This window comes from Sarcophilus harrisii, chromosome 2, assembly GCF_902635505.1.
Source record: "Sarcophilus harrisii chromosome 2, mSarHar1.11, whole genome shotgun sequence".
Lineage (NCBI taxonomy): Eukaryota > Metazoa > Chordata > Mammalia > Dasyuromorphia > Dasyuridae > Sarcophilus > Sarcophilus harrisii.
In genome coordinates this window covers 138,831,706-138,847,647 of record NC_045427.1, presented here as the reverse complement: position 1 = coordinate 138,847,647, position 15,942 = coordinate 138,831,706, and the positions used below count along the sequence as shown (strand labels likewise).

At 35.8% G+C, this 15,942-nt stretch overlaps 1 protein-coding gene across 4 annotated transcripts in view; it reads left to right on the top strand.

Annotated features, from left to right (window-relative positions):
- The window catches only part of EXTL3 (exostosin like glycosyltransferase 3), an 87,399-nt gene that overhangs the window by 52,001 nt on the left and 19,456 nt on the right, over positions 1–15,942 (top strand). The window lies entirely within an intron of this gene.

Sequence of the window (15,942 nt, the reverse complement as noted above, 5' to 3'; positions counted from 1 at the left end):
TCTCCTACCTATAGATCTTCTTAAGTTTGGCTGCAGGTATATGGGAGGAAAGGTCTTCTGTGTCTGACCTCCCAAATATAAGGTATATAATATGGTAGATAGTGGATTTGGAATTGGCCTGGTTTTGCCTGCTTCTGCTACTTAATGCATAAATTGTCCGAGCCTCAGTTTCCTGATTTGCAAAAAGAATTAGATGGCATACAAAATCCCAGTTTTATTATCGTGTGTCATCAGACTAGAGGAAATTTTCCCTATAGTACAGTTAGAACCAGCAGCCAAGAGAGACTGAGAACTTAATCTAACATGTTTCTCCTAACAACCTCTTTTGTTTTTATTAACATGTTATTGAATGACCTTATCATGCTTAATAGTTGATGTCTCCCAATTTTTCAGTCACAAAGTAATATAGTTTTTTCTATCAAATTTCCAGAATTTCTAATTCTTAGGCTTTTAAAATAATCTTAGATGCTATAATAACAATAAAACCATATGTATGTGCATATATTATAGATAGGGCTTTAAGGATTAGAAAGTGCTCTCCTAATTTGTTTGGTCGGAGAAATAATATTGTTATCTAAATTTTTTAGATGAAGAAAGTAAACCTCACAGCAAGCAAATGATTTGTCCTATGACATTATACAGGGATATCCAGGTGATGCCCTGGATAGAGTGTCAGGTCTGGGCTCATCTTCCTGAGTTTAAATCTGGCCTCAGATGCTTCCCCAGGCATTTCACTTACCCTTGTTTGCCTCAGTTTTATCTTTTATAAAATGAGCTAGGGAAGGAAATGGCAAAACCATTCCACTATTTCTGCCAAGGAAACTCCAAGTAGAGCTATAATATCCCTGAGAAAACAACTGAACAGCAATTCAGATTGGGATTTGAATACAAGTTGTCTGACCAACATTCAGCACTCTTTTTGCTACATCTTTTTGTAGCTATTATTGTAATATATACTTTTTCTCAAAGAAATAAAATTAAATTAAGAACAGTCCATACATATAACCTAGGAGAATGTCATTTCTCATCTCCCAAAACAAGCCAACTTAAACATTTCCATTTCAATTAAATTTTCTCAAAATTTACTTACCTTGGATGATTCCAGCAAATCATAAACTCCATCAATGTATCACCAACTCCATTAACTTCCCTAGGAATATAATCTGCAATTTAGGAAAGGAATGCTTATTTACCTATCTTGTCTTCTTTAAAAGGTAAGCTCCTAAAAAAACTGAGAGCTCTTGGGTTGGATTTTCTATGCGATCGTTAATACATACTAGATACTCAATAAATGTAACTTGAGAAGAACTATACATTACAATTATAGCTCAATCAATTATTGGTAAATCAATTATAGGTAAAATTGTATGTGTTTTGCATCCAGAGGATGAGCAGGAGCTTACATTGACTATTTTATGGTTACAGAATGCTTTACATACATTATCTCATTTGAGTCTCACAGCAAACCTGAGAGATAAGCAGTGCAAATGTTATTATTTCCATTTTGGAGATGATGAAACTTGAGACCTGGATTAACTTTCTTGTAAAGGTTATTACTGGTTGTAGCTAGAAAGTAGCTCAAGTTCAAGCTCTTGAGTCTTTTGATACTTAATCCACTGTTCCTTCCCATCATACTTTTTTGAGGTGAAAAGAGACAAGTGTGGTATACAGAAAAATAATACCATATTTATTAAGTGGTTCAGGGAGTAATGGGATAGATAATGAAAGAGTAAGGAAACAGCCATCTCAATCCAGAGAAATTGCTGCCAGGAGCAACTTTAATAGCTCACTTAAATTTACAAGTATCCTTTAATTTTCTACCCACTTTCCTTAAATCTTACAGCCAGTATTTTCTAACTCTTCTAGTCTTCCTCTATTCTACAATAACCATCAGTCCTCATTTCTTTCAGTTTTGTAACTGTTGCTTCTAGCTGCTTTGTATTTTATTGTTTAGGTCCTGAACATGCTTTAGAGTTCTGTGTACTACTTTAGAAGTCTTTGACTCTATAATTTATCAAGTGCATCAGGGAATTTTTATAAACAGCTTGCATCTTCCACAGCCTTACTTCCAAATTGTGTCATCTGTTATTGATTAGAATTTCATGAATGTGATTGAAACTTAGGGAGGGTTTTGTCTCTGAAGATAAATGTTTTACAAATGGGGGAGCAACTAAGCAGCATATAGTTTTTCTTGGTTCTTTAACTTTGCTGAGTCCCTAGGGGTGGAAAAACTGATGAATGAAGGTCAACAATGAATAGAAACCACCAAATAACTCATCAGAACTAATCCTTTCCTTTAACTCTGTTGGGAAGTAAGTGGTACTCTTTGATCCCTGTTGAACCCCTTCCAATAAGCACAATGCTTCAGAGGAATGCTGACTCTTGCCAGAGAGGTGGCCATTCTGAAAAGCTTATTCAGTTCAGATTATTATGTGATTTTTTTTTCCTCTCTAACTCTTAAAAAAAAGAGAGAGAAATAATGCAACTGTTTGCAGGCTGAAGACATTGCTACCCAGTTACACTTAACATAAAACCAGAACCTAAAGAAAGAGAAAAAAAACTTCTGGCCCCTTGATGTTGTCCCTAGATATGTCAGCAATTTTCTTTATTAGACATCCAAGAACATCTGACATTTCTTAATGACAGTGTCATTTTTTGACCCCTTCCAATTTAAACTTCACCTCTATTGAATTTTGTATTATTGCTGACATGGAGAAACCTGAGATAGCCAATGCAAGACATGGACTGTGGGGAAGGTGGATATTGATATGACTTCACTCACATGCTGTGGTGAAACAGAAGGAACCCTGCATTGTTGTCTGGGCAGGAGCCTAGTGTCTGCTCTCTGGGTCTTCTTGGCAGAGTCACTCAATGTCTCAAAACCTCATTTTCTTCTTCTGTAAAGACAGGATGTATACTGCCTCTCCCTGAGAGGGTTGTTATGAGGAATATATGAGTTTGAATTGTTCTTGATCACTTTCCCTGTTAGGATTTTTTTCTTCCTTCATAATCCAGCAAACGTGAGCTAGATTAAAATGCATTCTTAGTCCAGTTTGCCTTGGCCTTCATTTTATGGTTACCTCTGCTCACCTGACTGGAGCATTCACATGACTTTCTTTCTCTGATTGGGTTTGGAGCATGTTTATCTTTCCTGCCCCCTCCAATCTCAATTCATTTCCTAAATTTTATGCTCTTTTTTGGCCCTAGCTGAATTTGAGATAAACCAGTATGAAACAGTGGTACAACTCCATGAGGCTTATTTTTGACCTATAATCTCTTTTCTGCTGTCACATCTATGAGAGAGACCGACAGAGTGAAACAGAGAAAGAGAAACAGACTGAATAAAGACATGAACAGAAAGAGTATGAGTATATGGAGGCAGGCCGAGAGGGTTACTGGATTTGGAGCCAGGGGATTTGTACTCCAGTTCTGACCTTTTTACTACTCATGATCATGGGCAATTCATTTCCCCTCTCTCCTTTCAATTTTCTTATCTCTAAAATGAGGCATGTGTACTGTTATCACCCATTCTCTTTTAGCCCTAAAGCTCTGATCTTTTCCCCATCTATTAATATTTAGTTCTTTTGTGAATGCTTCTTTTTAGTTCCACATTCATCCTTTTATTCGTTCTCTGCATAACCCATGCTCTACTTCGTTCTGCTGGTGGTATCCACTCTGCCTACAGGCCTAGTTATAGAACCTGATTGATCATGTCTTTCAGAGCAAATGACAAAAAATTACTAATTCATTCAGTTGGTCAGCTAGCACTTGTTTTGCATCTTTTATGTATCAGACACTATGCTAAGTGCTAGGGATACAAAGAAAGAGAAAATAATCCTGCTCTGAAGGAGCTCATAGTCTAATGGAGGAGACAGCTATGTATAAAGATGAGCTATTCAGGATAAATTGGAGGTACTCTGAGAAGAAAGATGGGAAGATTAAGGAGGACTGAAAAAGGTTTCTTGCAGATGGTAGGACATTAGTGAAGTTCATAGAAGAGTTTCTGGCACTGGCCTCTATATTAACATCCTTCTTCATTTCTGACCTGCCTGTTATACTTGGTAAAATGCTAGATAAATCGAAACTTCTTAGTAAATGCTTGTTGACTAATAGACTGCTACCTTAAGATTTTTAATGTTAATTCTTAAGAAAGAGCTTAAGTGTAAACCGCAATGGTGATGTTTATGATTATTCAATAATTTTTTTTTTTTTTGCTAAAACCACTCCTTTCCAATAATTGACCTTTTAAGTCAAGATGGTAGGGAGTTGGTTGGTGAGATGCCTCCTTTGACATCTGTCCTTTTTCTGACTGAGGCACTGGGAGAAAGACACACATCTAGTATAGCTACTTGTTCCAACTTTAGTTCAGGAAACCTTTATTGGTTCCACTCCTTGTAACCAATTCATGTTGCTCAGGATAGGAGATGATCCTGCCCCCACGTTACTTAGGTTTATTGAGGAATTAGAACTGACATACAAAAGAATAAATATAATAAGGCAGTACATTTAATAAGTCAGGTGCAGGGAAAATAATATAAATGTGAATTTTCCTGGGCCTTGGCTTCTTTGTTTGTAAGATAAAAGAATTGGATTAGAAAGTTGGTCTTTCTGTGATTTTATGTGCTATGGGCAGTCTGGAAGGGCTGAGATCCCAGTTAGCTGGAATTTTAGGCAATGGTCATATGCTGAGGTAAGACTAGGAAGAAGCTGAGGGGATTGTCAAGCACCATGGAAACACAGATTTACAGCTGAGATATTGAGGCCCAGAGAGGAAAAAGTGACCCAGGATTCCAATCCAAGCCCTCTGATTTATAATCCATACTCTTCCCACTGTACCACACTGTCAGTCAGGAGTACTGAGATGAAAGGTTTGGGGGTAAGGGTGGTAGTGCATGTTTAGTAAAAATTCTAGTCTGGCTACAGCAAAGGGTAATTTAGAGTGAGATGGGCTGGGGAAATAGGACTAGTTTATGGGGGAAACAGTTGGAAGTTCTTGGTTTAGCATGACAAAAGTGGAGTTTGATATGTTAAATCTGTCTAATTCTTAAAAGGAAGTGTTTGAAACATCTTTTACATGTGTGTGTATAAATTTATATGTTTATACACAGATGGAGAAACAATTTTCTGTGTGCCAGACACTGTTTCAAGGGCTGTGAATGCTATTATAATCAAAAAAGACAATTCTTTCTTTCAATTCTAGTTGGTGAGGGCAACACATAATAAGGAACTATGTTGTCTTCATTTATAATACAATTGTGTGTGTGGCAGTATGTATATGTTTATGTATGTACATATCTGAAGAGGAACAATTCTTTTTACTCCTCAAGATGATCTTGCTTTGGACTTTTAATGATTTTTTACAATTATGCTGGCAGCAAGATCATTCTATCTTCTTCCTATGTGATTTGTCCAGGGCTTTAGATCCTCTTTCCAAGAAGTTAAAAATATCTTAGAGAAATTTTATTCATTTTAATAATTTAGTTTTTTTCCCATTTATTATAAACTTAATTAACCATAAGCAAAAAGCTGTACATATAAAATACAATTTTATATCTATATGACTTTTGGTCTAGAATATAAGCAGATTTATTTAATTCAAGAACCATTTATTATGGGCCTTTTTTTGTACAGAATGCAATTCTAGTCAATAAGGGAAGTACAGAGTCTAGATGAGATATGATCCTTACCTTCATGGAGCTTATAATGTAGTGGGGATAAAATAATACCAAAGACAAATAGCTATAATTTTTTATCATTACTTGATTATTGCATTAGGGATGCAAAAGAATGCTTTATCAAAGAAGTCATGGAGGAAGGTTTTTTTTTTTTAATTTTAATAGTATATTGTTTTTCCAATTCCATGTAAAGATGGTTTTCAACATTCATTTTTTTACTCCTTATTTTACTTTCTCCCTCTCCATAACCAGTAAGCAATCTGATATAGATTATATGTGTACATTCATTTTTAACATGTCATTTATGCAAGAAAAAATCAGAACAAAAGGAAAAAAGATTAAAATAGTATGCTTTAATCGCCATGGTTCTCTCTCTGGATGTGGATGGTATTTTCCATCCAAAATTTATTGGAATGCCTTGGATCACTGAATTGCTGAGAAGACCTAAGTCTGTCATAATTGATCATCACATAGTCTTGCTGTTGTGTACAGTATTTTCCTAGGTCTATTCACTTCACTCAACATCAATTCATGTAAGTCTTTCCAAGCTCTTCTTAAATTAGCCTGCTGATAATTTCTTATAGAAAAATAATATTGCATAACATTCATATCCCATAACTCATTCAGCCATTCCTTAATTGGTGGGCATCGACCCATTTTCCAGTTTTTTGCCACCACAAAAAACTGCTACAAACATTTTTGCACATGTGAGTCCTTTCCCCTATTTTATGATTGTTTTGGGATACAGACCCAGAAGTGGCCCTGCTGGATTAAAGAGTATGCACAGTTTTATAGCCTTTTGGGTAAGCTGAGGAACTTTGTAATTGACTAGGAAAGATCAGGGAAGGCTCCTCTATGAATGTGGACTTTTATACACTACTAGGAAATCTGGTTAAAAGGGGAATTTTTTTTTTTGGGGGGGGCATAAGAACATTGTCAGCTTAGGTAAAGAAACTAATAGCAATTTGGTCAAATATTTATTAGCCATCTCCTATATGTCTGGGGATAGGGATACACAATGACAAAGTGAAACAGTCCCTGGACTCAGGTCACTTGAATTCTAAGGAACATGATATGTACTGTATAAATTTATATAGAACAATACAAAATAAATACAAGATAGGAAGAGAAGGAGCTGCCATGTGGTTAAAATCAGGAAAGGCTTTGTATAGAGCATTGTGCTCGAGCAGAATTTTGAAGGAAATGAGGAATTCTTTGAGAAGATGGTCGAGAGATTGCATTTGAATCATGGGAGATGGTGAGTGAAAAGTTGTACACAAGGAAGATGGTATAAGTTGTTTGTGAGGAACAGAGAGAAAGTCAGTTTGACAGACTGTTGAGTGTGAGGAGGGGAGTAATGCATAATTAAGCAAGCGAAGTCAGAGGATGGAGAGAAGACCATTTCGGAATGAACATTAAAGTAAATGGAGGAGAGTAATTTGAGTTAAAACCATAAAGGGAGGACAGTGCCAGACCCTGGAAGGCCTTAATTCAAGACAAAAGAGTTAGCAACTTTATTGAATAAACCCTGTTGAACCACTGAAGATTTTTGAGTAACTATATAAAGCAGATCTTTGTTCAGGAAGATTATTCTGACAATGACATGAAGGTTAGATTGGGAGGAAGAGAGAGTAAAGGTGGAGGACAATTGTAATAGACTGGGGCAGTTGTAATTTGATATACTGGGGTGTTAGTAGTGGAAATAGAGTGGAACAGAGGGAATTGAGAACTGATTAAGTAGTTTCCAAAATCAAACTTCATCTTTATCATGGATATCTAAACCTGAATTGCTTCTAAGTCATAAAATAGTAAGGGTTTCATTGCTTTCCAGACAATTGTCAGTCCTTTTGACTAGATTTAAAATAATGATTAAGACAACTCGGAACTCTCCTGATGATTATAATTCCTGTTTATTCAAGACCAGGTGATTTCCCTTTTCAGTCACCAAAATATTTCAAGAAGAAATGAGAAACTAATTTAGAATTGAGAGATTTCTGTATCACACTTGAAAGGGAAAGGCCTAAATTTCTTGTGACTAAAATCCTATAAGGATTTGTTCTTGATTTAATTTTACTGTTTATTGTCAGGTAGTTTAGAACTGTGTCTCTTTTCACTTAACAAGTGGGATGAATAGGAATAAGGGGAACAAAGAACAAGACAGTAAGCAAGAAATTTCTCAGCAAGAAATTTAGCAAGTTGCACCAGAAATCCTTGGTAAGATCTCGGGGAATTGCTGAAAATTATTCAATCTGGAACTAAATTTGATGTTGTTTAAATACTATATTTTTTGTTGACTACAAAGTCTTGACTATTCTGAATTTAAAATCAGTTTCAGTGATCATATCCTACAGTTTTCTAATTTTACATTTAAGGAAACTAAAGCTCAGAGACATTAAAGGACTTATTCATGGCTAAATAGCTTGTTATAGACAAGAGATTTGAGAGAAATCCATTACCCAAGCTTTGAATCCCCAAGTTTCATGTTCCAAATGTAATGATAATGAAAACAACTGATGCTTGGTGCTTTAGGGTTCATAAAGTGTTAATTATTCATGATCTTATTTGATCCTCATAACAACCTGAGCACTGTAGGTTCATTTTTAGGAGTGAGGAGATTAAGTCTTAGTAAGGGCAAGTGGGTTTCCATACTACCTCAGACATAAAGACACAAAGATATATTTTCTGGTTTCTCTCTTCCTAAAAGCTGGCAATAAGCATTAAGAAACTAAGAGGTAAATCTTAGCAATTTATCAACTAATGTGTTCTTGTGGTCAATTAAATTTATAATTTTGAATATAGAGTTTTGGATATTTGGAAAAACTTTAGTGTATATCCTCTAAATATATGGGGTAATTTTAATAATGGCATAATCAGGCTCCAAATAATTCTATGTTTATTCTCCTAGCAAACAAATAATTTACATTTGATTTCAAAGGCTTCTATGTCCTATACTCTTGAATCTTGCTTGGAGACAAGGTGGCCTGGTGGAAACACAGGCTACAAAATTTTCATTTTCATTACATTTGGTACATCTAATTCAGTAATTAAGTGATGCTGGAACTTATAACCTAATATATTATTTCCTGTACTGTTACCTAAGGCCATCTTATCAATTCACTGAGACTTGTGTAAGAACTTTATCCTTAATCTTTCACTTGACATCTTTTATATAAACCAAAACATGTACTGCTCTTTAATGCCATAGGCTTCCATGTGAAATTATAAGTGGGATATAGAAAGTAATAAGAATACTAATCTTTTATCATCTCAAAGATCCTTTCTAGCTTGAAAATTTATAATCCTTTCTGTTTTTATATTTATTTTCTCCAACATATTTATTTTCTTTCCTTGAAATAGCCTGGTAGTCTTAATATTCTTTTTTCCTGAGATTTCTGAAGTTCATTGATCCCTACTCCTTTTATTTCTTAATCCCTGTACCACTGTCTATATCCTTGCTATTCCAGATAATTCATTTTTTAAAAGTGCTTTTCCTTTTCTCTCATACGATTTTTTCATACTATATTTCTATTCAGTATAATTCAACATTAATTAAAAACCAACTTCCATATCACTATATTAGGTACTGGGGAATACAGAGATGAGACTGTGATCCTGCCCTTATGGAATTTATAGATAAGTGTGAAGTGAGATATGAACATGAGTAACTAGTTTGCAAGTTAGAATATGGTTAGTGAGTTGAAGACTAACAAGAAGGGAATGAGAGTTTTGGTAAAAACGATAATCATTGAGAATCAGAATATTTCAGGGAGGATGGGGGCTTTGAGCTAGACTTTAATAACAGAATGTGTGTGTGTGTGTGTGTGTGTGAGAGAGAGAGAGAGAGAGAGAGAGAGTGAGAGAGAGAGTGAGTGTGAGTGAGTGTGAGTGGGGGGAAGGCAGTTGGGATTAAGTGACTTGTTCAGGGTCACAGAGCTAGGAAGTATTAAATATCTGAGACTGAATTTGAGGTCAGTTCCTCCTGATACCAGGGCTGGTGTTCTATCCACTGTTACGTCTAGCTACCTTGGAAATTTTTTTCAAAATTATTTGTCCATGTATCTATTATAATCTCTCTCCCATTCTGACCTTCCTCCTCCATTGAACAGCTACAAAACTGATATGCAAAGCCCTCATCATAAACACGAATAGTCTGCTAAAGCAAAATCTCATATTGTCCATACCTGAAAATGTTTCTTTGCATTTTAAATTCATCACTTAAGAATTCTTAAAGTTTTGTCTTCTAGTTTAGAATATACTGTATGTGAAGAAGAGTACTTTAGGCTGAAACAGGTTGGGGCTAGCGTTTGAAGGGCCTTGCATGTCATCTCCTGTTCCTGCTCATATAACTTTAAGCTAAGGCCCAGCTTTGCTGCTACTTCTTCTCACTGTGACCTTTAGCAAGACATTTCCCATTTCTGCATTCCTTGGTTTCTTTTGAGTAGTGTATTAGACTGATAAAAATCGGTCATATTGCAGTATCTCTCAGCCTGCTTACAATTTCCTATCCAGTGTTCAGTTTAAGAAATGTTTATGAAGTATGTCTTGAGTGGCAGGGAGGGCATGAGTCTTACTATGAGGCTCAACCTGGATCAAAAGAAAAGAGGTTCCTTTTGATCTATTCTCATAATTCTTTGGTTCTAAGTAGTGTGTTGTAATTTAGTGAAAGAGGTATGGGATTCTTGCTATGTTGCATGACATTTATAGGATTGAGGTCTTTAGACCTCAGTTTTAAAGGGATTGAGTGAATGGTATTTAACTTGTAGGCAGGCAAACAAAATAGATTTATTGATTTGGACATTATTTAGAGGTTGTTAGTGGACTAGTTAGACAGTAGAAATTTTCAAAGATTGAAACTTGCAAAATATCTCATTTGCATAGCACCAAAAGTGAGTTTATGCTGATGTTGCTTGAAAGTCATTAAGGTGATGAATTCTGGGCTTCGTTTCCTCTGTGATATTCTTCTCTAGTCTTTAGTTTTGTTTCTGATCCAGACGTCTGTATCTTTAGGTTTCCTTTTTTAGAAATGTTTTAAAAAACTGGAGTTATAAGTCACTTTGAGCCAGCAATGCAGTCCCTGATCTGCAGAGAATCTTTCCTTTTTCTTTTGGTTATATTATAGATATTTGGATTAGCAATAGCCTTTCTTGTTTGTGTTGTCTTGGCTTATCTACCAGTAGAGAAGGATAAATGAGCCTAGGGGCCTGGCTTGTGTCTGGTTGTGAAGGATAGGGTTACACAAGGATAGGGGGATTTGCTACAAAGTAGAAATAGTGAGCTCATTATGGTTTTTTGTAACTTGCAGTATTACATAGTCATGAAAGTAATGCTACTTGTTTTGGAAATCTGGTCAAGGTAAATAAAAATTTTGGTAATACTTTTAAAATGAATAACATTTACTGTTAAATTGAATGATGGATCGTATTTTTTTATCTGGACAGTAGCGGTGGTTTTTCTTTTTAAAGTTACTATTAAATACTTCCCATTCATTTAATAAATATTTATTAATGACTACCATGTGCTTGGTGCTGATACATTATTACTATGACATTAGCACAGGTGAATAGAGTTGAGGATGGGGTGGGGTGGGAATGGGAATCCAAATTGCTGTATTTATTTCCAGAGTCGACTATATAGACAAGATTTTTTTCTCAAGTGTGAGAATGATGCATCCAATAGTGTTAAATAGGAATAATATAGGTGTCTCAGTGGATAGAGTAGTGGGCTGGGAGTCAGAAAGACTCATCTTCCTGAATTCAAATCTGGCTTCAAGTGCTTATTACTTGCGGGTGACCCTGGGCAAATTACTTAACTCTCTTTATCTCAGTTTCCTCATGTAAAATGAGCTGTAGAAGAAATGACAGATCACCCCAGTATCTTTGCCAAGAAAAGCCCAAATGGAGCCATGGAAAGTCAATTGTGACTGAACAACAGCAACTATTAATGATGATTGTATAGTAATTTTAAAAACTCAAAACTTACTGTTCTTTTTCTCTTAGTTGTTAATTTGCATATCCTTAAAAAAAAAAGAATCATTCAGCCCCTTTGTCCTTCTGGATTAGTTATCTCCATGAGCAAGTGATTCATGAGCATGGTTTGTATCTAACCCATTGATTTAGGGTACATTTTCAGAAAAATTGTTTTTTGTATTTTCACTTTCTTTTTGTTTTTTTTCTCATTTTTAGGACAATAATAAGATAACATTTTTCTAACACTTTATCGTTTCCAAAGTGCTTTGCATAGAGTATCTCATATTTCTCTTACAACTATCCTGTGAAGTTGATGATGTTATCCCTATTTTATTAATGAGGAGACTATAGTGGAGAGAGGTTCCATAATTCAGCCAGAGTTATACACTTGTTTGTCTGGAGGCAGAGATTCAAACTCAGGTCTTCTGACTCCAAGTTTAGTGTGCTCTATCCATTACATGACCTAGCTATTTAATCTATACTTTTGATTATTTAAAACCTATATCTGATTGCTTACCATCTTAGGAAGGGAGAAGGGAGGGACAGAAGGAGGGTTAGGATTTGGACCTCAGAATTAAAAAGAAAGGTTAAAAATGTTTTAACATTTTTAAATTTTTTAAGTTTAATTGGAGGAATGTGTGTGTGTGTGTGTGTGTGTGTGTGTGTGTGTGTGTGTGTGTGAAATTAGCTTGTATCTGTTTTCTTAACTCCTAACCTTATTTAGCATGCCACAGGTCAACTCTTTCAGGTCAACTTGGTGATGTTATTGTTGTAATTTCAATTGCCCCAGCTCACTATTTTCTTAATTATAATTGAAGTAGGCAAGAGCAACCCATGAATGACAAGCTCCTCCATAGTAGGGATTATTTTATTTATCTTTGCATCATGTAGTTTGTTTTATAAACTTAGAGAATTAAAAAAGAACTTTAGTGAACTTTTTTATTTTTTTCTCTTTAGGAACCCTAATTGAATCAGTAGTCCAACCATTGTGTTCATTTTAAATGTTCTGTACTTTGCTTTTGTGGTTGAATTGCTTATTCCCTTCCCTGAAGATAATAGTGAATTCCAATATCCTGTGGCTATTCCATCCTTTAATGCAGAATTAAGCAATCTGTAGTCCATGGATGAAATCCAGCCTAATTTCCATTTCTTAATGGCTCACAAAGCAGTCCCACCAAATTGCTTTTAACAGACTTGTTTTTATACTGTGATAGTAAGAAATGTAGCTGTTTTTTTCCTCTTTCTCCCCTGGAGGGAGCAGCTGTATGGACAGCTGCAGCCTGACCTTTCACCACCCGAGTCTTGGCCAATTTTACCCTCCCACACTCAGGCCTACAACTGACTATTTTAAAGAAAGAAGCATGTAGCTCTGGCAGGCACTTGGTACTTAGAAGTCTCCATACAACAAATAATTAAAACATTATTTACATTGGCTTTGAAATGATTATCTTTTTCTTTTTCTTTTTTTTGGTAGCAGCTTGTTACCTGTATTCTTATTTATAGTAATTAGTCAAATAGTAGCAGCATGATGTGATGGAAAGCGCATAGGCCTTGGAGTTGGAAGAAGCCTCCATTCATATCTTTTCACTTCCTAGGTGTATGATTGGGGCCAAGGCACCCCTCTCAGAGACTGAGGCTCACAAGTGATTGCTTGGTAGTTGCATTTACAGAAATTACTTTGTTCAGCAGTCCTTTTACTACTGCTATCCAAGGAGGATAAAAGATGGAGATATTCACCAAAGATTTATACCCTGTAGGGTGTTAAAATAGATCAAGGATTCTCTAGAGATTATGGGATCTCTCAGATACTCCAATTTGCAAATAATTTTGTGCTGAGTGCAAAAATCTTAAAATACTAGAAATTCCCCTGAGATTCAGAAGAGATCAGCCTAATAGTTTCTCTGTGTGTGCATGCATACACACATTTTTATCATCGGTATTTTTCCAATGATGCTGTTTGGCTGTGGAAAATGAAGTAAGATCTAGGAAGAATCAAAATTGTTAGTGACCTTATGAACAAGGGAGAGCCACAGGGTGGGAGCTAGGAGACTGGTATATGTCACCAGGAGTGATTGTATGATAGAAATAGTTTACAAGCTGTCATTCCAGGAATGTGTGATGTGAGAAGCAGACGGGGCTGTTACAACTTTGCATTTGACATTCATGGAATGTTCCGAGTCCTTGAAGAAGGCCTCCAGCACATAGAAGGTACAGATGGATTGTGATCTTCATTGTTGCAGGGAAATACCCATATAGATAAGGTTTCAGATCCATTTGTTCATTTCTTTGCTGTTATACCACAACCACTCTAGTCCAAGTCCTCAACATTTTTCACCTGGGCTATAACTATAATGTTCTTGCACCTATCTTCTCCCTTCCTCCTGTGTTCACAAATTAATGTTCTCACAGCATAGATTTCATCATGTCATTCCCCTGCTTTGAAAATTTCAGTGGCTAAAGCTCTTTCCAATATAGCTCCAGCTTCTGTTAACAGAGTAATTAATATACATTGCTCTGTCATATATATTCTACACTTCAGCCAGTCTGACCTCCTTGTTGTTCTTCATACACAGTGTTCCATCTCCTGCTTCTGCTGCACAATCTCAAATGTTCTCATTCCTCACCTCTCTTAGATCCTGACTGTCTTCAAAGCCCATCTCAGTTGCTACCTCCTTCAAAATGTCTTTCCTTGTTCTTCCAGTTTTTAGTGAATCTCCTAATCTCCTATTACTTTATTTTGTATATATTTTATCAATGTTCATGTTGTATCCTCATAGACTGTTCTTGAGAACGGGAACTTTTTTTTTCTTTTATCTTTGCATCCCCAGAGCCTATATACATGACTTTAGGTTCTGGAACAAGATCACTTCCAAATCCAAATCCCGTTCACCTGGTGGTAGTGGTGGTGGTGGTGGTGGTGGTGGTGGTAAAGAGCTAGAATTTTGTTCTGAAGATACAGGACAGAAGGCCACATAGGTCTGCAACAAGAATGTTTCAAAATACCAGTGGCTGGCAATGTCTCTAGCTTGGAGTAGCTGCTTAAGAAATACTTGGTTGATTTTCCTCTTTGGTAAAATTGGGATAACTGTGCTTGTATTACCTATATCATAGGATGGTTATGAAGAAAGCACTTTGCAAAACTTATAAAGTACTATGCAAACTTATAAAGTACTATTGGTAATTATGAGATGATATGAGTGGTTTTTTTCCCCTTTCTTAAAGATATAATGTTTCTTTATGCAAGGTACTGTGGAAGATGGAGGGAAGTAAAAAGTACAGTCTCTGCCTTCAGGCATCTAATTGTCTAGCTAGGATGATAAGACACATGAAGACATTTATGAAACAGTACAAAGATAAATAATGTTTTACCATTTAAAACCTCAATTAATTATAGTCCCACTACCCAGAACTCCCAGTTTATCAGTATTTCTTCTAATAATGGACTTCTGAGACAATAGTTCTCAACTTGGTGTATTGAACTCGTTTTTACAGTTTTTATTATTTTGTTATCTATTTCATTATAATTGGTTTCCTTTGAATTCTATGGATTTTTTGAAATGCATTTTTACATATTATGTGGTCCAAAAGCAGGTTCAGTAATCTGAATCTAATCTGCTGTATCAGTTCAAAAATGTCACTTCACAGCCACCACACATATAGGCAGATGAGTTCTTCTCTTAGCACCAAGACCACTGTCCCAGCACCTAACCTTTTAGCATTGTTCCTAGAACAGCAGACCTCTCACCCTAGCTCATCTCAATGGAATGTTGAAGCATCCTGCCTCCAGAATTAGGTGTAATCCTTTACTTCGAAATCTTCTTGTTCCAGAACCTATGATTATGTGTACTATGTATTCTTTGATTCACTGAACGGTCTGGAGGAAAAAAAGATAATATGTAGCACTTACTATATGCCAGGGCAGGTACTCTGCTAAGAACTCCACAGGTATCATCATGTGTGATCATCACAAAGTAGGATTTGTTGCTATCCCTATTATTATAGGGATAATTTTATAGTTTAGGAAACAGGCAGTTAGAGGTTAAATTACTTGCCCAGCATCACTTAGCTAGTAAGTATCTGGGGGCTCGATTTGAACTTTCTATCCACTATACTGTCTTGCTGTCTTTTTAAAAAACTTTTTACTTTCAAAAAATGTGCATAGATAACCTTTCCCCTTCTTAAAAATTAAAGCCAGCCAAAAAGCTCTCCAAACAAATTTAAACCCACAATGCTTCAGCATTAGGGAGTGCCCTGAGACAGGATCTTCTTTCTGATAGTTTCTTAGCCTGGATCTGAACTTA